This window comes from Arctopsyche grandis, chromosome 10, assembly GCF_051622035.1.
Source record: "Arctopsyche grandis isolate Sample6627 chromosome 10, ASM5162203v2, whole genome shotgun sequence".
Taxonomy (NCBI): domain Eukaryota; kingdom Metazoa; phylum Arthropoda; class Insecta; order Trichoptera; family Hydropsychidae; genus Arctopsyche; species Arctopsyche grandis.
Window position 1 is genome coordinate 18,269,869 of NC_135364.1, and position 25,655 is coordinate 18,295,523.

General features: G+C 30.9%; 1 protein-coding gene across 16 annotated transcripts in view; it reads right to left on the reverse strand.

Moving 5' to 3' along the window:
- Positions 1-25,655, reverse strand: part of LOC143918159 (dual specificity calcium/calmodulin-dependent 3',5'-cyclic nucleotide phosphodiesterase 1A-like) — a 183,445-nt gene that overhangs the window by 84,109 nt on the left and 73,681 nt on the right. The window lies entirely within an intron of this gene.

A 25,655-nucleotide genomic window follows, 5' to 3' on the forward strand; every position in this document is an offset into this window, starting at 1 on the left:
GTGTATAAATAAAACCAATCGTCGATAGTTGAAACTTTCGCTCAACTGTGATAAAAAAGTCATGTCTATTATAGAAATTGCACCGAAAAACACATTTTGATTAATAGTTCTCGTCGACGATATGCCTTTAAAAATTATCTCGGTGTTATTATTTTTTCTTAATAAACTTGAAGTGCGGGTTGGTTTCTGAGGTGAGCTCTTAAGGGCTTCGATCGATCGCTTTCATTCCTTATAATAATAAATACGAAGGGACACCCTTATCGCCGAACCGAGCTAATTGCCCTTTGTTCAAACTATTTTTACCCATCAAAGCTCTCGGAGGGTGGCCATTTGCATTAATTCACCCCCGCGACAGGTAAAATGGACGACTATTTTTGCTCCACACCACAACAAAACAACACAAGCCGACCTGTTGTAAATCTGCGGCTGACACGCAAGAAAATCGAATGCAATTTAATTAAAAACGATAAAAAGAAGCATCATTTTTTTATAAAGATACGAGTGCATGAAGCAAAAATATTGATTTTTGTAAAAAACGATTTAATTTTTGTTACACGTCACAAAATGTCACCATGCAAGTAAATATGACAAATTGTATCTATAAATAATACCTAAGTGTAGGTATATACATACATTTATACTATATGTATATGATTTTTATGAAAATTTATGGTCAACTTCAGTAAAAAAATGTTTCATAAATTGTAATGGTGCATCATAAAAATTGACATATTTTCGCATTGAATCTTCAAAAAGTAGTTTGGTATACGAATTTATTGAATACATTTATGTGTATATTATACGTCAAGTTCTCATAAATAGTCGCCTTTAATATATCAGTTTTCTCATGAATAGATTTTTTTGTATTCGTAAGCAATGCTTTTGTACTCAAAGTTCAATCTCAAAGTTCGTACTTCAAATATTTGACACGCTTATTAAATTCATCCATAATTTTATATTGAAACAATTAAACTAAAATATGTATACAAGAAAACAAAAAGGAAAGCCAAACACACATACATACATAAATCCAACACTCCAAAGGAAAACGTTCGACATGTACATATATGGCTTCAAACCAGCAACCACTCAGGAGATATTGAACTTTGGCCAATTGCACGATACAATATTTATGTAATCAGCGACGAGATAAATATAACAATCAACGCTCAGGATGTGTAAATTTCATAATAGAAAGTCAATATTCCGCCTGTGGGGACTCACTTTAATATGATTCATGAATGTATAAACTTAATAATAATATTCTATAAGCGGGCTCGTACAAGGGATGTTTTTTGACCTTGCCATTTCGTAAACAAAAGCCTTTCAAAAAAAAAATTTTTTTTGATCATCGGAGTTATTGACAATAACTGAAAAGGTTTCCATCTTCATTATGCACGTCGTCGTCGAGGCTTTGAATATTTTCCCGACTTCAGAGACGTTCATAAGAAATTAAGATTGATGACGCGTGTTACACACACGCCGAACGCATTACAGATTCCGGACGCGTTGGCCCCCTTTTCGTCCGACACGAAACACATTATAGAAATATATGAATATATGTATATGTATATATATGTATATATTATATATAAATATATAAATACAAGCAGGCTAAACTGTTGTCCAATTGTCGACTTGTTTCAATGTAAATACGGTATAAATCGCGATGGGAAAAATGAGAAAGAAGGGGTTTTATAGATCCCCACATCGACGTGACCGCACTCGTGTGTTGTATGGATACACTTCAGACGAAAGATAAGTGCTTTGACCTATTTCGCTAATGTGAAGGGATGATACTATAAATGCGTCATACACGTCGTCACAAATGATCTGAAGACACCATTTTAATTCGAAACCGTACATATGGATGTTAAATTTTCACTTTGTGTAATTCGAAGCTTGCTAGTATCGGAAAAAGTTCGATTCGTTTCGATTTAAACTTTGACACGCTTTAATGGGAATGAAGCAAGTTCGATTGATTCTATATTACTTTAACAAACTTTTCAAGATAGGTTCAATAAAATTTACTATACAAAGTTTTCTGTGTACTTTTTGTTTATCCGTAGGGCGCATTTACAGTTTTCAAACAATATAATTAACATAGTATAATAAGTTTTCAAAATATGGGATACTAAAAAAAGAAACACCACAACTAATGTCGTAGACGGTTTCGGTAAGGACTTCATACAAGTTTTTTTTTTTAATTTTTTTATTCCAATTGGATGTAAATATGTATGTATATACTTACTATCCAAACTTTTAGCATCTGGTTAATGATTAAACCAATAAATTTCCAAACAAATTATCAAATTATCGTTTTTAAACAAATAAATTTTCAAATTTTTCATATGAGCTTCAAAATATCTTATTTGTAGAAAATTGATCAATTCGTACATAATTTTCTTATTCCATTACATTTAAATTCCATATTATATTCGTAATGTTTTCAATTTATTTATTTTTACGATATATACCAGAAAGGCCTAATAGGTAAACCCCAATGTGTCTTCCTAACAAATTACAAAAATTGCGGGATGTTTTATTAAATAAATCGATTAAAAGAATTTCGAGATGCTGAAAAACACTATTATTTAAATAATCCATAGAAACATCTATGGATTTTGACTTGTACATAAATTTGTTCATATTGCACATAAATCAAATTCAGATATCGGTGACGTTTTTTATTTTATTTTACATAGGTATGTATACATATACCAGGAAGGCCTAACGGGTGAACCTCAATGCACCTTCCTAGACAATTAATTACAAACATTGCAGCATTTTTTGTTACATAAATCACTGTATTTCGAGATGCTGGAGAACACGAAATTAACTATTAATTAATTAATTAATTAATCCATAGAGACATCTATGGATTTTGACTTGTTCAGATATTTGTGACATAGTGGAAAGGATGGTTGTCAATTTGATGGAGGAACCGTTTCAACAATGAAATCAGATAAATTGGCAAACTCTGATTAGAAACGGTCGACTTGGAGTCACAAATATCCAAGTATGACCAGCAGCATTAAAGATTAGCACGGAATCGAACCCGGTAACCTCTCGATGGTTAACAAAAACGCAAATCACCGAGCCATACTGCTGGCTATGATTATATTCAGATTCTGCTCAATGATTCTAGTAAAAAACAAATAAGATTAGTATTATTTCTAATCAATTCATTCTCATAGACACCAAGGCTCAATCTCACCCAAAATTTTAATTCTAATCATCATGTAATATCAATCTTAAAATAATCATTTTTGATCATGTGCGTGATAAGAATCTCTCGTCTTTTGTGTACATTATATTATACATTCGGCTGAAACTTGAACGCGTGTGATGAAAATAACAAGAAGATCCAATTCCATTACCATATATGAATATTAACTCATTGAACGAATACATGATATTAGACGTCTATCAAATATTGTACACCTACATATACGATGGCATAATATAATTCGTTCAGCGTATCGTTTATAATGATCATAATCGAATGAAGACGCGTTCGCATAGAAACGAACATTCATAATAAACTAATAGTATTATCCAAATTTGATTTCATACAAAACCTTCATTTTCCTACGCTGACATGTATCTACGTATGTATGTATGTATGTCCGTATTATACATATATTTTTCCTGAAATAGAAATACTCTCTGAGATACTCTCGTGGTTGTACGTGTAAAATGACTCTTGTTAGTTTTGTCTGACGTGTAACTAACTACATACATTTTATTGAGGACGTGGAACGTCGTTACTGTTTTACGACACTCAAACAAGGGGTATTTAAACCGAGAGTTTAAGTTAATTACAAATCCTCAAATGAGCTTTGCAACTGAGTTTAAATTGAGCTTAAAAGTGCGACGTCTGAGACTAATTTCGGCGTGCAGAAAAGCTCGCATAATAAATGGATGCAAATTGCAACACAACTCGACCGTGAAATTACATAAATTCACACAGTAGTTTAATCCGAATAACTTTGATATAACTATTGTAGAATGAAACGTTGACGGGCAGTATCATTAGATTAGCTGCTTTTGAATTATTTTAATATTATTATTTTAAATAAGTGGAAAAATTAGACAAATAAGCACATTCTAAGAGCCACTGCTTATTGTTTAAGAAATTTTGAATTTATAAAGTAGTTGGTTTTTAAATGACATTAAATATAATATACATATATGTAGATTATCGATTACTCTGCGTGAAATTTTAAATATACTTTCTTAAATACAAATTTAAATTTTCCGCGTGGTTTTCAACTATTTGCTAAATATTATAGATCAATACATACTAATTATTGGGTTGCCTATTCGTCATTAAAATTTTCGGTATTAAAATTAACAAAGAGGAAAAAATATTGAAAGATTTTAATTTCACAATTTTAATTAAGTTGGCTGCAATATGAGCTACAAGGCAAACTTCAGGAGAATCGCTAACCTTATATTATACGTTTGTGAGCTTTCATTTCCAACCTTACCACTGCAGTGCAATTTAAATATTCATTATGGAAAATCTTTGTATACGCGTGCATTTCTATGATTGAATATCAAATAACATCCGAGTAAACTTATATTCCTCATAGAAAAAAGTTGTAATGGAAAATTAATTATTTTCATAGTGTTTTCGAAAGTATGCTCTTTGCCAATTGAACTACACGTACGAGTAGATGAGCGAGAAAATACAAATGGTGAAAATTTTTCATCGATTTATAATATTATGAGTATATATTTAGACGCTACAAAAGGTTCATAAAATGCATTCAGAGAATGTTGAGAACGTTTGTATAAAGCGTATGATAAATATAATGTATGAGTAATGTGGTAAAGGTAGAATAGAGTATCAAATGAAAAGTTCTATTATCAAGTTCGGAAGATGTGACTAAAAGATGAACATGAATAGGCATTCATGGCATAGGACATAATAAAATGGATTGTGCAGAGTTAGATATGTATGTATGTAGACATACAAAGAAGAATGAAAGCGTCTAGGAAGCTGACGGTTATAAACGATCACGATAAAGAACTATACTAGATATTGAAGTACACAGATTCATATTCCATAGATGAGCAATAGCGGTGGTGTTAGTTTGAGACAGCATAATAAATTATAATCTAATTTATTTAGAATATACCCAAAACATTTAGAAACGTTGATGTGATCTGAAACTTGCAGAACAATTTCTTGTTTGGCAAAAGATTTTCAGAAATATATCGAATGATTTGTCGTTCAATTTTTCCACAGATATATGTATGTATATACATACATACATAGATGACCCCCTTAATTCACTTCGTTAATGGCCAAATGTTTTATAAGATACACGAGTATAATAAAAAGACAATGTGAAAGGAAAGGAAAAAAAACGAAAGCAGGATAGTTCACACAAATACTATTCGGAAAGAACAACCTTTTCGGCAATGTCGACGTCTCGAATCGAATGGGATTAGTTTGATATTAATTGGACCGAGAACTCGCTATAGTCGACTGACCTTTAATCACCGGCTCGTTCCGGTTAGTTTGCCACAAAAGCGTACCCACAAATGCGAAGAAAGTTTTCACGCAAGACCAGACACAATCCTGAGGGGCAGTTTCGCAGTTGTTACGACTTGCCAAAAGATAATTCCATTAATGCATCTCGGGCACGAGAAACGGACGTTGGGAGATACGTCGTTTGCGCCTTCGTCGAACTCCTCTATTAACCGCAATTTCCTTAAGTCTCCTTCTACTACTTACTATAACGAAGGTGTCCAACTGTGGTTCTCAATCCGGACCAATTCCAATCCCCTTCCCCTCTCCTTTCTGTGCATCGTATATTGAAATAAACTACACCTGGTCTAGGGTAAATACGATACATCCTACTATTTCCAACTAGACACTTAACGTTTACTATCACAGCTCGATATAGACTATTATGATCTTAAAATTACCATTCAAAAGTGACACAATACAATAATTGCATTCTAAACTAATTCCATTCTTACTTAAATGAAAAAATAATGTATAAATACTAAATTTCATTAAAATCTTCTTCAATTTTTACATTAGAATTAATAATTTTATAGGTTGGAATTAATAGAATTAATACTTATGTATATATGTACATACATATATTTATAGTTTTCATCTTAGTACCACCAAATTTTGTGTAAATCTCACGATATTCTAACTTATACTTTAGATGCAATTTGGAAGGGGTGGAATCCATTTGAAGATTTTTTTTTGCTTTCATGTATGCGGGCTAACTGCCTCAATTGTGGAATGTGCATTTTAAAAGAAAGTTTCCAGCGCCAAATTTAAATATAAATTAAAATAATAACACTGCTATTTATCTTTAAGTAATGTACTACGTTACTTAATATTAAGCTGAAGCTTATAGATATGAAATTTTAGTTCGATACATTGAACGGTTTCAGAGAAAAACATGAAAAGCCTTGAAACTCTATAGTAAAAGTAATGCTTCCAGTTTTTATTATACCTATTATAAGTGTCAAAGTTTCAACTCAATCCATTGAGTGCTTTAGGAGATAATTAAATAGAAAAAAAGTGGTGACCTACATACATATTAAATACGAGGGAAAGTACCGCTTCCGGTTGACTTACAAATTTGAAATAAATTTATAACGTAACATAAGCATTTAATTTCATTAATTCTATCAACTGATTTAAAATACACTTTTTTAATTGCGGCTATGAAAATGTAACAAGTGATCGATTGTCCGAACCAGTAAAAATGTCGAGATGATCATGATCACAAAACCTCATCTATTGATACTACGCTCATACATAGATAATCTGAAAACAGATTGACAAACACTGTTGACATCGTGGATACGATACTAATCGAGAAAAATAAAAATTGGAAAAAAACCGGGGTTTTCACCGCGTAGAAAACCCCGTAGAGTGCGAAAAGTTGAAAATCTGCCGGATCGGATACTTTGCATCTATGGGGGTTGGAAAATGTACATGTACATACGTATTTATGTACATATATAAATGAACGTGTACATATAAATTGAAAATTTAAACGAGGGTTTGTTTGTGTAATCATTCCAATTATATTCGGGTTAAGTTGACACGGAGCAAACCTTACCGGACGTTAATTTACAGGGAAAAGCAAACGGTCACAGTTATTTGGTTCGAGCTCAACGACACGAAGCAACCACTTTAAGGAAGTGTACAGCAATAATTTCAAAAAAAACGAATTGAATGTGGTGCTTGCTGATTTTAATTAATGGCCGTTAGGGAATTGCGAAATTATATTTAATTAAATATGTACTTTAAATAAAATGTCAACGTATGTAAATGTTATATTATTTCATTAATGTGATGTTTAATCAAAAAAAATATGATTTTTTTACTACAATATTTATTATTGTTTTTAAGGGCAATTTTCATATTATTTTATTTTGGTAACCATATAACACAGTGTCTTAATAGGTTACCCCAATATGGCACTGGCCAGATAATATATATATATATATATATATATATATATATATATATATATATATATATATATATATATATATATATATATATATATATATATATATAATATATATTATTTTACCATGTAGATGCTCACTGTACATGGAATATTATATGTATTATTTTTTTTATTTTATCATTTGTTTTCTCCCTCTCTTATTTTATTTTATTATGTAGGCCATTGTGGCGCATTAGGTTCTTCCTGTAATGCCATAATGGTCAATAAAACGTTAAATAAATATATTTATTTGTATTTATTATTTTTTTTGTCTCACTATACTGCTTTCTTGTTTATATAGTATTCTGTATGTGCGCCAATTTAAATAAATAAAATATAATCATATACGTACTATGGTTTCTGACCCGGGACGACCCGGGACAGACATTTCCGGGAATTCACGGAATTTTTGTTGTCCCGTGTCCCGGGAATTTTTATCTCGAATCCCGGGTATTGGATTTAAAGAAATCTTGAAAATATACAATATTTTCACGACTGCACGAAGGGAAATAATAAATTAAATACACAAAGAATCGTAAAATATTCTCAAAAAAAAATTGTTAGCAGTATAGCGCGTTCCCCGAATGTTGAAATTTTATGAGAATAATGGTTCTGTGCGTTTGGCCAAAATTGTTTCTTGTAATTCTATTTTTTGTAAAATCTCAATACCGAAGGACTTGACCTTACCGATGAATTATTCCGAGAATTGAAAATTAAAATCGAAGGAAGAAGCCCAAAACAGATTTTTTTACAAAAAATTTAAATAATTCTAATTTTATACCACACAAAACATTCTTTAAATGTCGTAATAAAAGCAAATCTATGTATATCTTACAGTGAAACTATTATGAAGCGGGTATGTCCTTCTTATATTGTCGATTCCACAATGGAAGAAACTTTTTTAGATTCAGATGAAGATGAAACAGTTGTGTGTTTGACGATGAATGAAGAAGAAGGAGTTATCAAAGACAAATATACAAAATAAGGTAAATAAAAATAACCTCTACTTTAAAAAAGAAAAAGTCGTTAGTGAAGTAAGAAGAGGTTAGTAATTAAAATATACATACATGCTGACAGGAGAAAAAAACCGATAATTTAAAAAAATTGTTTTCGTCCCTTTAAACAATAAAACCAACTTAAACCGAAACTGGAGGAATTTTTTTCCATTGCTGGAAATTTTTGTACCAAATCTAGAAATAGGCTTTCGGATTCTCATTTAAATATTTTAGTATTCTTAAGAAGCTATGTACTTTAAATAATTTTACTTTTATAATTAAATTTTTTCCAGTTAATAGATATATTATTATATCTATTGTTTACTTTTTTATATTTTGTAAATAAATAAATATTTTTTTAATTAATAAAAAATATATTAAATACAAAAAAAAATGTTTTTTTACGTGTCCCGGGATCTCGGGCTACGCCCCGTATCCCGGGAATTAAAAATAAAGACGAAAATAAAAATTAGAAAAACAGTAAAAATTAAAAATTAAAATTATGCATCATCATAATTATCATTTACAGCCATTCACTATCTACTGTTGGATGAAGGCCTCTCCAACACGCTTCCATTTGTCTCTATTTTGCACAGCTCTCGTCCATCTCACCCCATACATTTTTATAATATCGTCTACCCATCTTCCATGTAGTATTTTACATTCTCTTAGGTACCATTCTAGCACTTCTTTGGTTCACCTTTAGTCCATTTTTCTAGCTAAATGATCACCCCGTTGCCATTTCAATCTCTTCACTCACTCCACTATATAAACAAACCTTGTCGTATTTCTCACTTACGTATTTCGTTATATCTCATCGTTTTGCCGAGCATATAGCCTTTCATACTTATTTGGTATTATAACTATTTGTACAAAATACAAAGTTAATTTTGTATTATACATACATATATCTAATAAGAGAATAGATGTCTGATTTTGCTCGCTCATTTCTACACAGAGATACCAGAGTTTGTGTCATCTATAATTTATGACTATTTGCAACTAATTTGAAATGGATGCGGTTAACTTTCATTGTGAAAATTGAAAATTGTTCCGGAATAAATCAACGATTTATTCTCGACTTTCCGATGGATACTTTTTTCGAAAGTCGTTTTCTTTCTTTTTTTTTTTTTGTGGAAAAAACGCAAACTCGTCCGAAAATTCCTCAAGGCATTCCATCGATTTGTACTAGTGTCTGAATATACAATATATGTGTATATACACCTATGAACGTACATATACATACATGTGTACCATTTTTCCAATTCAAACAGCAATAGACCGTCTCTCAAAAGGCGCCAGATCTCTTTTGCATAAGCGATGTTCTTTGAAGTCATTTCTGAGACCCCTTTTGCCGCAATATTCACCTTTTTCGAAGGACGAACGAAATATTTTTCGAATGCAATTATCATAAGGTAAAAAAAAACATCAAATTTTTACGTGATATATGTACAATATTGTTGTTTAGATACATATGTACATATACGCACACATTATATGTACGTATCACAGAGTTAATAACTTGTAATTGGTATGACGTGTTGTCGTAATTTGTAGAGTCGGAAGGAAATAGCTTTGAGATACGCAAACGAAAATTTTTTTTGGGTCACTCTGTACGCTAACTTTCACCGACGATTGATATTATTATTGGGCATATTATGTATTTAATTGGAAACAAATCGACAATGATTCTGAGTCATGGCCGTCGAGTAACGGCTACAATAAATACGCCCACGCAGTATAAAATTCGTAACTTACCAAATTATGTAAATTGTTTTTTTGCATAACTATCATTTCATATTTGATTGAAAAATAAATTATAAGAGGCGTTATTTTAATGAATTCAGCTTTTTTCAATAAATATAATGTTACCATTTTTAAGAATAAAATCGATCAATTTTATTTATATTCTGATGAATTTATTATTAATCTTAAAAATATCCAAATATCTTTTATAAAATAAAATAGATTGAGAGCTTTATTTGAGCAATTGAACAATTTTTCAAATACCTGCCAGTGCATATTCAATACGAGGCATATATTCGAGGCTTACTTTATTATTTTTAGAGGCATGAATGATCCTAAAATATATATTTTTATTTTTGAGTATATAAATAGTAGCTTAAGATTTATTAAATGATATTCATTAGACGTGGCTGGAAAATTGCGTTTCGAAGTAAATTGAAAATTGTTGCGAACGGACGTCCTCTAAAAATGAGGATAATTAATTTCGACGCTATCCAAAATGCTTCAGAGTTTCTCTCTCTCTCTTCACTTGCCGTTTATCAAACGTAATGTATTCATAAGAAAAAAAATTTAAAAACCCCTCATTATTTTTAAAATCTCGTGTAAGGCAAAACAAATAAATAATTCAATGTCATTCATCGAATATATCCAGAGTTCTCTAAATGAACGATTCACTCATTAATCCGCCGGCTTTCCCGTAGAGGAAAAAGCTCTTAACGTTATCGCTTCAAAAGCCTTTGAATTTTCATCGCGTATACGGTTATTTCGACGTACATCAAAATAAAAAGGAGATTCAAAATTAAAAAAATAAATACGACTTTTCTACCGAAAAAAAGTAAAAAAAATAAATAAATAAAAAAAATACCTATAAAATCCCGTAAACGTAAACCAATATTAAAAATGTGGCGAATGAATAGACCCACGCATACTTCCGTTTTCCGAAAATTCACCAAACCTTATAAATTATGCCTTGGAGGCTTAGTGAAATTTAACGTGACTTTTAGTACTTGAATTTTTAGCATACTTATAATATATTATTAATACTATGACCCAAAGCAAACCACTTTTCAAATAGCTCGTCAATTTATCAATTCGTAACAAGGGGGTTCTGTTTAATTTAACCATGCGTTATATTTTATTTATAAATCTTTCATGCTTTTACGAAACTATCGCTTCGTTTTAAACCCAACCAAAATACTTCCTACATAAATATGTATGTATTATATATCGAAAACAAACTGAATATCAATCGTAAACCTCTCAACCTGTGACTTGACGAAGAAAAATATCCAGGTGTTGACCGGACATATAGATTTAGAGGATTTTTACAAACTCACAGTAAATTCTCACCAACAACTAAAAAACGTGATGATCATATTAACATGCTCAAGTTCACACCACATATCAAATTTTAGCGTATGATAAATAAACTTCGCCTACATTAAACGTGAGATATAATCAATGTATGTCAATAGATTCAAAAATCTAATACGCATAATAAATAGAATACCACGAAATATTAAACTGAATTTGTTTTTAAATATTGTTTTTAAACTACATTGAGCCATTATAATTGAAAGTGGCATACGTCCACTTTTCTTCATTTCGATAAAAATTTCGCAAAACATTAAATATAATGTTTTGCGTTTAACAATATTTTAAAATACTGGTGGACATTTATTCTACTTTTTCGAGATTCTGGACATATTCAATTAAAATGACTGATAACAATTTGTGAATTATATCAACTAGAAATAGTGTTTTTGGAACTGAAAATCGGACTTCTGCCATGTTCAAATATAGCGGCTCATATAGTATAATATATAAAAAATATTACGCTATTTCATCATTTGTAAAATTTACAAATGCGTGCTTTTTTCCTAGTCATTTTTTTCATATTAATTCGCAAATGTATGAAAAATGCGCCAAAATTTTTATCACGATTTAAGCGTATAAACACATCAATCATACAACCGTTTCATACAATGAAGTCATGGTTACTTATCGTTCAACAAATTAATACCACTGTCTATTTCACATTTCATATGCCTGAAAGGTCAAAAGACAACGTAGGCTTAATATAATATTACATTATAGATTATACTTAACGACGCATCGATTATATTTATATTCCTCATAATACATATGTACATACATATGTATATTTCGTAAAGGTTTGGATTAACGTTCAAATGTCACGGTAAATAATTTTATAAGGATTAAGAGGGCAAGTTACGTTGATGACCTCGTTGGCCACGGGAATATATTTTATGGCTTTTAATTTAATTTTAATTAAGATATAAATATCCCGTTGGCGTTTTAGGGGTGTGAGATTGGCTGATGTTTTCGTTTTGCTTGGCTGGAGTCGACCTGATAAAACACTTCACAATGACACCACCCAGATCAACATTTCGTATTAAAATAAACACAAATAAAAACAGTGCGATTAAAATATACATTTTACATCAAACCTGCTATTTTAGGATTTAAAAAAATACAGAACTTATTCTTATTCTACTTTTATTCAGATCAAAAACCCGTAAATACAAATATGCTTTTTGTAGACTCCCGCAAGTGAAGACGAACATACTAGAAATATATATTATGTATATATTTAATTCCGTGTGCCCCAATCGAACGTGGAAATAATAGAATAAAATATTAGGTTACTTGAAATACTATTAGTACTTTATAAATTGGTAAAGGTCTTGCTAGATATTAATTAAAGCAGTCTTTGGAAACTGTATATCCCAATCGGTAGAAAATTGAATTCGTGAGTTGTGAATTAATTTTTGATTCATTCAATTTTCCCCGAGAACAATACATTAATATTTACTGTAATAAAATATTTCAATGGATATTAAGCCAGATCATATTTGAATACTTCTGAAATGATGAAGGAAATAATAATATAGAATAATATCCTTCCAACTCACTAAATCCTATTTCCGATTAAAAAATTGTCTAGAAAACTCTTCTCTTTGTGAATATAATAATAATAATAGCATAATGAAAAATAATATTTTTTTTACATTACAAGACACCACAAATACTGAATTCACCGATTCTGGTATCTCGGTATGATCTAAACATGACTGATCTTCTTAATTTTGGTATTTCCGTACATATTTTTTTTAAATTGAATATATGTTTGCATTGGGGATTGCAATTTACCATCAAATTTAATTTATCGGTAAACGTAAAAAAATTTCACACTACCGATATACAGGTATTGACCGATAAATTTATTCGTGATTTAGCTGCATTTGGTTTTTTTTAATTTTAAATCATAAATAATTAAAACTAAATGTCAGGTGAATAATGTCATATACATAAATATATAAAGACCAATCCATTAATAATATTTTTTTATGTTATTATATTTATTTATGTAAAGATTGAACCATTTGAAAGTTTGGATCATAATTGAAACAACCGTCTGATCGCATTAATTGTGATTTGGTTGGTCTGTGTTGCTACTCTTAAGCAAGCTTCAGTGTAGCCACTCTTGTGAATGCATCTTTTTACAAGGTTTTTTTTTACATTTAATACTGAAAATAAACCAATTCCAAACTATCTTATCCACAATACGCCATTGCATCGATTTTAATGCTATAGCATGTATGTATATACACTTAATTCATGATGAAATAATTAGCGGTCATTTACTGGTAAACCGGGATATCGGTATTGGAATTCCTAATTTGCATCTTGTTTTTTAGCTTGAAGCCCTTTGAAGATTATTCAGTGATTTAATTTCTGTTTTAATGTTTTTCGATTATCTTACACATCATCGAACTGTTCGTGTGAGTTTCTTTATTGTGAATTTTTGACTATTTAATTTTAATATTAACCCATTTATATACATAACTTATTGATTATTTAAAGTAATTACAGAATATTTAATTAATTATAATTTTTAATGGACCACAAAAATGCAGACCATTTATAATACTAACTGAAAATTTTATACTGACAACTTATTTAACTACCATATCGAAAAGCGGCAATTATTAACTGACGATTTATATACCTCGTGATTTCCATAAAAATAATTCATACGTTTACTATTAAAACGATAGTCCAAATATTAAATATTTAGCTGAAAAGTTTTTTACATGAATATAAATAATATAAATAGATTTATTCAAGACTTAAGAACTTTATTCGGGTCTATTCATAGAATCGCCTTATTATGCGCTTGCTTGATTCAGTGTAGTAATAAATTGTAAAACCTTTTATTCCGAGTGCAAACTCCAAAATTGAAGTGCCACTTCCGATTTTCAACATAATTTACGACCTTATTAAATTTAATTCCACTGCAGCATTAAAATCACAATATTTGCTTATTGATTTTGAACGGCAACCAGGTGTGTTCTATAATAACCGTAGATAGCATTAAATTTCGCCTCGCATAGTGAAAATTTCACAGACACTATCTAAATTTGAACATATTTACATACATATGTATGTATAAATGTATATTTTAAACTTTAAATGAATATGAAATCGCAGTAAAGTTTATCAAAATTATTTGGATAAAACCTTTTCTTTTGTAAAATTGAGAAGAAAATCATACTTTTTATGTACAAATTAATAATAATAGAATAACCATAATATACATGCATAATCAAAACGATGAGAAAATATTAAAATATAGAGATAGATACATTCAATACATTTCACATCCAAAATAAATTACATCTAGCCAAAGTAGCACCGAACATCATTTTTTAAATCAACACTTCATCCATCAACATCAACATGATCGATCGAAGACTCATAAATGCATAATCCATTGTAATGTCAATCCACACGTATGTACATACATACACATAGGTAGATAAATATCCAACATCCGATACAGAACACAATCTCGAAAATGATTTTATTTCACCGTAACGGCAATTGCTCAGTTTCGGAACGTTCGCGTTTTTAAACACGCAAAACGATCAAAAAAATAAGGTCAATGCAAATTTTAACGGAAAAAAATACAACGAATCGTTTATACACACATACGTGATGACTTAATATGCGGATTCGCCGAATATATAAATATATTAATCGACGGCGTGTTGCACCGATGTAACAAAAATGTACTTAACCGATTCGAAGAGATAGATCGTGTTTTGTGCCGAAAGCGAGAGAAACGGTCCAAGCCTTGATACGACGTGTGTGCGTAATTTATCTCTGCCCACGTATGGGTAAGTTACGCAAGTTACTCCAGTGAGGTGGCCCTGTACATTCACCTCTTATTATTACATATATGTGTGTATATTAGCGAGATCGGTCGAAATTGAAGTTTTTTGACAGTGTCTGCCGTTGATTACAATTTACGATCGCCATTCGTCGTAGTGCAAAATCGGTGATTACATCAATTGGAGTAACTAAGTAAGTTTTATAGCGAGTCGAGTTTCCAAATGGTTTTTGACAGATGATTTGAGTTAATTAGTGTGCCTATTTTTGAGCAAAACTTGACAAGATTATCGTTTATTTTATATTCACTATGTATAATCTCGGAATTGATTTATTTTTTAAATGATTTCTATTTTAGGCTTCTTTTCACTTTACCGAAAATAGACCCCGAACTTTACGTGTTATCCCAAAAATAGCTTATATTTTGTCACGATAAGTTTCTCAACAGAAACGAGTTAATACGAAATATGCTTTCTTTTATATTGTAAAATAACAAAACTTGCAGGAAATTAATTGTTTTTATTCATAACGTTAAATTTAAATTTGTTATGGGTTTTTAATGAAATACAATATGTTAATACTATTTGATAATTTTAACTTTATTTTTTTTCAATTTGATCTTGAATACCATCCAAAATTCAATAAGACGTTTTAAGCAAACAAAAATACTTTCGCAAAATCAATTGATTAAACTTTGTAATATTGTGCATAAAGGTTTTATGTTTTCTTATGTAACATCTTCAATTAAATAATTTTATTCAAAGTTCTATAAAGTTTTATTGAAATCACACTATTCGTATAAATACCTATGTACATATATGTATGTACAATGTATCTATAATATATTCTTGAATAAATTTCTTAATAAAGCGACTTTGATTTCTCGAAATGAGCGAATTGAGCGAAAAGGCAACTTTAAATTCTCATCAATCAGTCAAAACTTATCATAATCAACCCCAAATATGTAAACTTTAATAGATAAATATTAGGCATTTATTTTTTTAACCGTAAAATATTCAAAACTATTCTCAAATAGATAAGATATATGGAAAGAACCTTCGTTTTTGACATTTTTTTCGAAATAAATCTATTGGATGGAGTAACAGGACATTGTTAAAAATCAACGAAGCTTTTAATTTAACGTTCCCTTGATGTGACAAAAGTTTTCCATTAGGTCCATCGATGAAAATCCAAAATTCGCATTTTTTGGTCCAGTCCATATTTTATTTTATTTTACATAGGTATGTATACATATACCAGGAAGGCCTAACGGGTGAACCTCATTGCGACTTCCTAGACAATTAATTACAAATATTTCAGCATTTTTTCTTACATAAATCACTGTGTTTCGAGATGCTGGAGAACACGAAATTAACTATTAATTAATTAATGAATTAATCCGTAGCGACATCTATGGATTTTGACTTGTTCAGATATTTATGACATAGCGGGTAGGATTGTTGACAATTTGATGGAGGTACCGTTTTAACAATGAAATCAGATAAATTGGCAAACTCTGGTAAGAAACGATCGACTTGGAGTCACAAATATCCAAGTCTGACCAGCAGCATTAAAGATTAGCACGAGATCGAACCCGGTAATCTCTCGGTGCTAAGCATAAACGCAACCACTGAGCCATATTGCTGGCTATTTGAACTAGAAAAATATATAAACGACGCGATTAAGTCAAATAAATTTCATTTCCTTTTGTATATAATAACGCAGAAGAAGGAAAATAAATATGTATCCCAGTGGCCTGATAAAATTAAATAAAAAAAAATATAATATATTTATAATAAAGATAGCATACGGCACGTCGTCTGAAGTGGAAGCAAGTATTAAAAAAATACAACAAGAAGAAAACTTTTAATTTAGACTTTCGAGAAGTATGTAAATTGAATTACGTGAAAAGTAACAACTTTTTTTAATTCATACTCCGCGATGTACATACACCTGTAAAAAAAAGTAAACCTGTCTATGTGTCGTAACGTTCAGCGTCCAGACTGACAAAGTTAAAAATTTTAAAAAGGAGGGAATGGGGAAAAACCGAAAAAGTTAGGGGCACGAATTTAAATGCCATTGCGAATGAAATTCAACGTCTGTTTGAAAAGTTGGGAAATTGTTTGCAAATTATGCAAATACCCTCACAATAAAAATACACGATGAAATGTGTCAAGAGACTCGCCCTTAACTGACCTAGGCGGTCCCATATAAACGCCAGTCTGTCGACTTCCGGCCGTGCTGGTGGAAAATGGCAAAGGAAAATGGAAAAGCTCGTGATTTATTTCAGTCGCGCGTGTTTATCCCGCGCCCTGACGTCATCCGGAGGCTTTATCTTCGAATTCGGCTGCGCGATAAGGGCCTTTATCGTCACACGACTTAAAATCCTCGGATAAACACGCATTATTATGCTTGTCGTACGCAAACATTGGTTTTATTATTATTTTTTTTTTTTTTGAAAAATTTGCGACAGCCATCTAAAAGTATTAAAAAAATTTTTTTAACATAAATGAAAATGACTGATGAAAGATTTGAAATACTGATAATGCCGTGAACAATTTCCGCTTACCGGATGTGGAGGTTATTTTTTCAACTTATTTATGAAAATTGTATCAAAGTGCAGACCATTTAATTTTAGATTTAAAAATGATCTCTATTTAAAAAAATGAATACGAAAACATTATTAAAAAAATCTTACAAAAGAAATATAATCTATATATACATATATGTATATATATATAAAAATGAATGTCTGTGTGTGTGTGTGTCTCGAATAGGCTCCTAAACCACCAAACCGATTACGATGGAACTTTCAGGATTTGTTGTATGCATGTCCGGAAAGATTACTGTGAAAAAAAATCTCCCAAAAACGGGAACGGAAACTGGAAAAACGGGAATGAGTGTCATTGCAACGCAATAATTTCAAATGTGTTCGCTACATGCGTTTTTCCGACAAATGGGAACAGGAACGAGAACGGGAACGAGAACGGGAACGGGAACGGGAACGGGAACGGGAACGGGAACGGGAACGGGAACGGGAACGGGAACGGGAACGGGAACGGGAACGGGAACGGGAACGGGAACGGGAACGGGAACGGGAACGGGAACGGGAACGGGAACGGGAACGGGAACGGGAACGGGAACGGGAACGGGAACGGGAACGGGAACGGGAACGGGAACGGGAACGGGAACGGGAACGGGAACGGGAACGGGAACGGGAACGGGAACGGGAACGGGAACGGGAACGGGAACGGGAACGGGAACGGGAACGGGAACGGGAACGGGAACGGGAACGGGAACGGGAACGGGAACGGGAACGGGAACGGGAACGGGAACGGGAACGGGAACGGGAACGGGAACGGGAATTGCTTGCGTTATTGTGGCATTGCAACGCATGCCGGGTTCAGCTATTTTTCTATAAAACGTTTGAAAAATTACTATCGAATAATATGTAGAAACTCTGACTTCCTTACATTAAGAATTATAGATATTAGTAGTTTTATTATAAAAATTGAATTAAATATTATATCAAAAGTTTTTAATTGGAATCATTAAAAACAAACGTGTAAAAAATTTAAATTCAAAGACAAACTTCAATTAAGCAATTATACGCATCAAAATTATTGATAGTAGATCAAGCAGTTTTTAATTAAAACGATTAAATTCTAATATAAAATACTGTTTTATTTTTCAATATCAATGAAAAATTATAAATGATCACGAATTTGACGCTTCGAAAACGCACGCACACAATGATTTACGATTTCTACTCATATTATTCAATACGCTATGAAATACAACCGTGGCTTTTATAAATCAAAACCGAAATTTGATATATCGTCAGTTATAACTTAACTTAGAAACGGCTCATTAAAAAACCACAACCAAAATATCATACATACGTATTTACACACATAAGTACATATGTACATACATACATGCATACATATCTATAATATATTATACACTGTTTATAATAAACGACCTCACAAAACACACGTGCTGTAATATGTACCAAATTTATTGAACAATATTAATTCAAAATCTATTTAATATATTGAACACATAAATGCGTAACGACTACATACATGGGATTAATTTTGAATAAATGCATTTTGATTAGAAACACATTACGTACAAATAATTATATATTTCGCTTAACTCGAGATTGAATTTGTATATTTTGGATAATACATATATATACGTAGGTACATATTAGTGCTAAAATACAATATTGATATATATTTCAAAATTATTCTATGGGTTGCAATAAAATTTTAATGGCGTTAAATTTCAAAAAAAAATTATTACATTGACTGAAAATAGATGTTCATCAGGTGGGTGCAGATAATCTTAAATGCGGGTCTACCTCACGGGACCAAAAGTGAAAAGCTCGAAAACGCACATATCGGAAGGCAAAGATCGAAAATCGAAAGATCTTAAGTCGATAGATCAAAAAAAAAACGGTGCGTGGTAAACGGTACTATGTATATATAATATATATGAGTGGCATGCGGTGAAATTGTCTCTCTTTTTGTCATACAGCCTTGTTTAATGTGCGCGCGCAGAATACGGGAGGAGAAGCCTGTTCCTCTTGTTCCTGTTGTATCTTGCTTGCGCAAATTAAGTGAGGATGTACGACAGGGGGAGAGAGACTTTTACCGCACGCCACTGATATGTATACTAACCGTTTTTCATATGTATGCATGGTAAACGAACATTTTCGACTTTTTAACATTCGGTGCGGTGACGGTCACCCATTCCTGGGTATCATATGTATATTCAGTTGAATGTTTCAGTAGTGTGTATATTGATTATCCTTATCTGCAGAACTACAAATTATAGGCTAACCCTGCTTTCATCATTGATTACAGACACGCTATTATGTTACGGAATACATCTAGATAGCATACAAACACTACTGATTATGCTCGCATAGATAATATTTAGGAATTTTCACACAAAATATATTTGAATGGTCCTGAAATAATAATCGCTTCGACACGAGTCCACTTATGAACATATATATTTACTACGATATGTACGTATAATATCATATGTATACTAAATATACTCGAGATAAAGAAGAAACTATATTTATGAGATAGATTTGGCGTGATTTCTTCCCTATTTTTCACTTATTTTCACTATCAATCATCGTTCAAGCGTCATATCATGTTTCAACCAGCGGATAATATTGATAAGCTTCATTGAGCACTGTTACGTTCCATCAAGCCTGCTCGAGAGCGATCGGCCGGACACATATTCAGAAACAAATCAAAATAACACGCTTCGTGTACAATTGAAAAATATGGCCATTTCAAGTATCGACAGGGAAGACCTTCGAGATTTAAATAAATCGACGAAAAAGTCTGATGGACATGAAAAGATTTTTATTCAGGCTTGAATGTATGTGTTTCGTAAGGGACTGCGTTTTATTTGAGCCATTCACAAATTTCACTTAAAGTAAAAAATATATAATATTACACTAACCAAACTTTCGAACGGTGATTTTTAATAAATAAACTGTGGATTATTTTGGCAGATTATTATATGCGTTAATTAAAAACTAAATTGACAAAATGCATGGAACATATAAGTACAATACATACATATGTATATTTAAAGACTGCCGAAACGATATAACGATAAAAAATTGATACTCTAATATTGTACGTAAATTCATGTAAAAGTCTTAGAATAAATGTTCGATTTAAATATTATTAAATTTCTGTACACAATTAGAATTCTGTATAGATTCCCCCTTTTTGAAGACTTTCAAACTTTTAAATTACAAACATGTTTTTAAACTTTTACGCATATAATAAACGGAAAAGCTTGCGATGCAAAAACAAAATAATAAGCCTATTGCATATTTCATATGAAAAACCGAGTTTCCATAAAATAACAACGTAATCCACTCAAGTTGCCTTCAACGCGATGACGTCGCAAGCAAATAAATACATAGCTACAAAGGATGGAAATTTCATAGAAAAATGATTTACCTACATATGTACATACATATATGCATATAAAATCGTATACTGGTTCTATTATAAATTAATAAGGCAATAAAAGAACGGACAGGAAAGACGCGAAGTACAATGAAAGATGCTAAAGAGTAATATCCGTAATTTATTTACAGGAATCGAGATCAAAGGAGCATAATTAGAAAATACGGAAAGTTTTCCTTCAAACTTTCCCGGGAAACATCACCACCGACATTATGGACACGTAACCTTATCTAATTAAAAGGTAATCCTAACTTTGCCTGTCGTACTTTCACCTCGTTCAAAAACACATTGTAACTTTACAAACAAAAAATATACAAATGATATACATATATAATCGAAATATATTTGTAAACGTCTGTGTGTGGAAATTTGAAGTGTGCCGATCGTATTTCCAATTAAATTGTACGACGACGAAGTAACTTTTGATAAATCGTTACCGCGTCCCAACGAACTGTTAAAATTTCGCCGTATAAAAAAAAGTATTTGTTTTATAAAAAATCGTATTTTTCACAACCACGTCCTAAAATAGATACACTCCGAAAAATTTCAGAATTAATATACATTTTCATGTAGAATATTTGACGGTTTAAATATTCGAAGAAGATAAAGTCAAAGCCACGTTTGCGAGCGAGTGGTTCCACAAGAAGTGAGAAAATCTACAAACTCGGACGTCACACAACTTCCTCTTCTCAAGTGACATCTTCGCAGTCGTATTTATAGTACTTTTAGCACTCACATGAGAATGTCAAAGCTTCACACGAAACCGTACATATTCAGAAAATTTATAGATTTGCTTGAAAAAATTTTTGTCCCGAGTGAAATTTTTATTTGTCGCTATTTTACGTATGGATTTATTACAGGAGTTCAATTTTATGAGACAGTTTTCTTCTATATACACACACACATACATATTTCCTATAGTAAAATACGAGAATGAAAAAATAAAAAATAAATCTACGACACAATTCTTACAAAACCTATAAAAAATACCCGCCCGCCTCCGAAAATGTACGTAGTGGTATATGAGCTGTTCAGCAATATCGAATACAAAAAACGTTTATTCGGATCCCATGTGAGTAATATCGTCGATATAGAATTATAGTGTTGACATACATATAATAGGCATTGTTAGCCTCGATTATAAAATAGCCATCTTTAAGATAGAAAATTCCAAAAAAAAAAAACAATATTACATTTAACTCTATACAAATTTATATACGTATGTATGGTCACAATTTGAATTCCAAGCAAACAAATCTACCTTGACTCGAATTAATCACTAAAGGTACCCAAAGGTGATATAAAATCTGAAATCCCCCAAGTCCAATTTCACTGTGCTTTGTACGGACGTAAATTTTCCGACTGTTCCACAATACAACAACAAAAATTTGTGTACATAATTTTTCACACGTTTCTTGAAAGTTTACATTGCGCATTTAATACCGCCTGATTTAATAATGCAGGATTTAGAGTAGTTTTGATTAATGAACATATGCCACTTTAACGCAGTTAAGTGGTTGGGATTATACATGTACCTATGTACAGTTCATAATACTAAATGCATTGAATATGTTTTATGTGGCCTTATTCCATTAAGTGCTCGTGGATAGTACATATTTACTTAATGTATCATGTTATACACGCACATGAATGTACTGAAATTTTATTTTGCGTCGGCTTTTTATACGTGGACAATAAATAGAAAAGGGCTTATTTCAGGTTTCCCGCAGTAAAATTGGCATTGTTTTCCGAACAGACTATTGTTTTTGGTGGCAAAACGGATGGTCGTTCAACTGATCGAACACTATCCCTACTAATCTCTCACACTGTGTTTGTATCTGAAAGTGACAGATCCGTGTTCAGCTTCATTAAGTGAATCAGATATGCACCATTGTATTCGAGTTGGTGATTTTATTTTAAGAAAACGTCATGTATGCATGTACATATAATAAAATCTATCAATACTTAAAATATATACATACACATGTATACATATACATATGTATAATGATGATTTCAAAAATAATTTTATGGATACTTTTATAAATTCTACAGTTTTTATTCATCAAATACTATTATCGACATAAAATTTATATTTTATATAATTTTGCATATAATAAATAAATAAATAATAAATTCATTTTGATATTGATACATGTTAATTCCAAAATGACCCCTTTTCATTTCAAATTGACACTTTTTCATTTCAAATCGACCCTTTTTCATTTCAAACTGCCCTCTTTTCAATATCAATGCATGCTGTTTTTTTAATTTCGATGAAAATATTGATATTTTATTTAATATTGTATTATAATCCCGGTGCTTGTATAATACTGATAGAATAATATGTTGATTTATCTACATAGATATGTGTTATATCTACATAAATATAATATATTAAATTGGTTAAATCCGACTATAAAATTTTTATCAAAATTTTGCACATAGCTTCAGAAGTTTTTGCACGAAAATACAGAAGAAAAATCATTTCTTTCAAATGCATACGTCAAAGGTATAAATTTGTCTACAAACATACATATATATTAAAAATGATCCAATTCTACTAAAGAACAAACCTATCAAAAGAGTTTTTCAATCTTCAGATTAATTAATAGCTAAAGTTCAGCGGTCGCACTTTCATGATTGAAATAGTTATAATGAAATTTTTATCACCTTCTATTTCAGTCTTCAATAGCACCATCAAACTATCAAACTGCTAAAAGTCTTTTTATTGTAATTGTAAACACCTACCGAAGTAATAATAAAAGAAGTTGAAGCTAAAAAAAAGGAATAAAGACTCAAAGTGAAATCCTCCGCAGAAACGACACTCGTCGTACGCCATTGTTCTGTACTAATTCGTCAATTATATTTAATGTTTCAATGATGGCGGTCACACAATGGTGGCGTCTGTAATGGAGTGGAACGTTTTGTCAAATTTCCATTTTCTTCTTTAATTATTGACGAAACCTTTAGTCGGTACCCTTCGGTCTGTAGCCATTACACATTCCGTATTGGGAATGTCGAACAATGGAGAGCCATCCATGTGAGGCTTTGTTTTCTGACGATGTGTGTATATTATATTGTATATACGAGAGAGGATTTTCCGACGAACAATGTAAGTACGACTACAGACGACGACCACGATGGAAAATCCTTTCTTCGTCATCGGCTCGATAGAGGAATTTAATATTACAGGAAATACGAACATATTTTGTACATGAACATGTACGTGATTGGATGATCTCGTTCACATCAACTGATATAAGTATGAATATTGAAAATATTGCAATGTACACTTAAAAAAAAAATCACATTGTATCTATCTTTAAAAGAAAATATTAGAAAAGTAATATCGATAGTTTATATTATATATTATATACATATTTAGATATGTATGATTATGTTGTTTTTGTGACGACGTAATTTGTCAATGTTATGTTATTTTACATTATTATTTGATATTGTTTCTAAATAGACAGAAATTTAAGTTTTTAAATAAATTTGATTTCATAAGAAGAAATAATAAAGAACAATCACGATTTTGCTATTTTTTTAACACACTTTTATTTTTGATAACATATCAAATTTATGTAGTATTTTGAATACAATTTGTAATTAATGAACAACAAAAACGCCTAAAATTATTAAAAATACATTAAATATTTATTAAAAATATAAATTAAAACTTTTTTCAATTCCATTAAATAGCTGTATGAGACTTAAATTACGACGAAATAATTTGCTTGAAAAAAATCAGTCGTTTTATTGAATTCGATTCAAAGGTTTTAAAAAAAATTGTTTACAATTTTAAATACGATAATAGAAGCCTTTTTGAAGACTGATTTTCATTGGAATTTTATTATAATAAAATTTACGTCCATTATAAAAGAGGAAATCGCAGAATGGACGCTCTATTGTGCAACAATAGAATGAATTCGGCGGAGTTTTTTTTTTATAATATTTTTATTTTAAAATAAAGGATAATTTTTTACATATAAAATATATGTATACATATGTAAGAACAAATAAATCACTTGATTATATTAAAATTTTATATAAATCCACATGCGAATGCAATTTATTCATATTCGCATAAATTCCATATTTTTATTGAATTATGTATACATATGTACAGTGGCGGACTGGGACTGAAATCAGTGCATGCCAGGAGTCAAAGGGGGCCCCCGGGGTTACAAAAATTT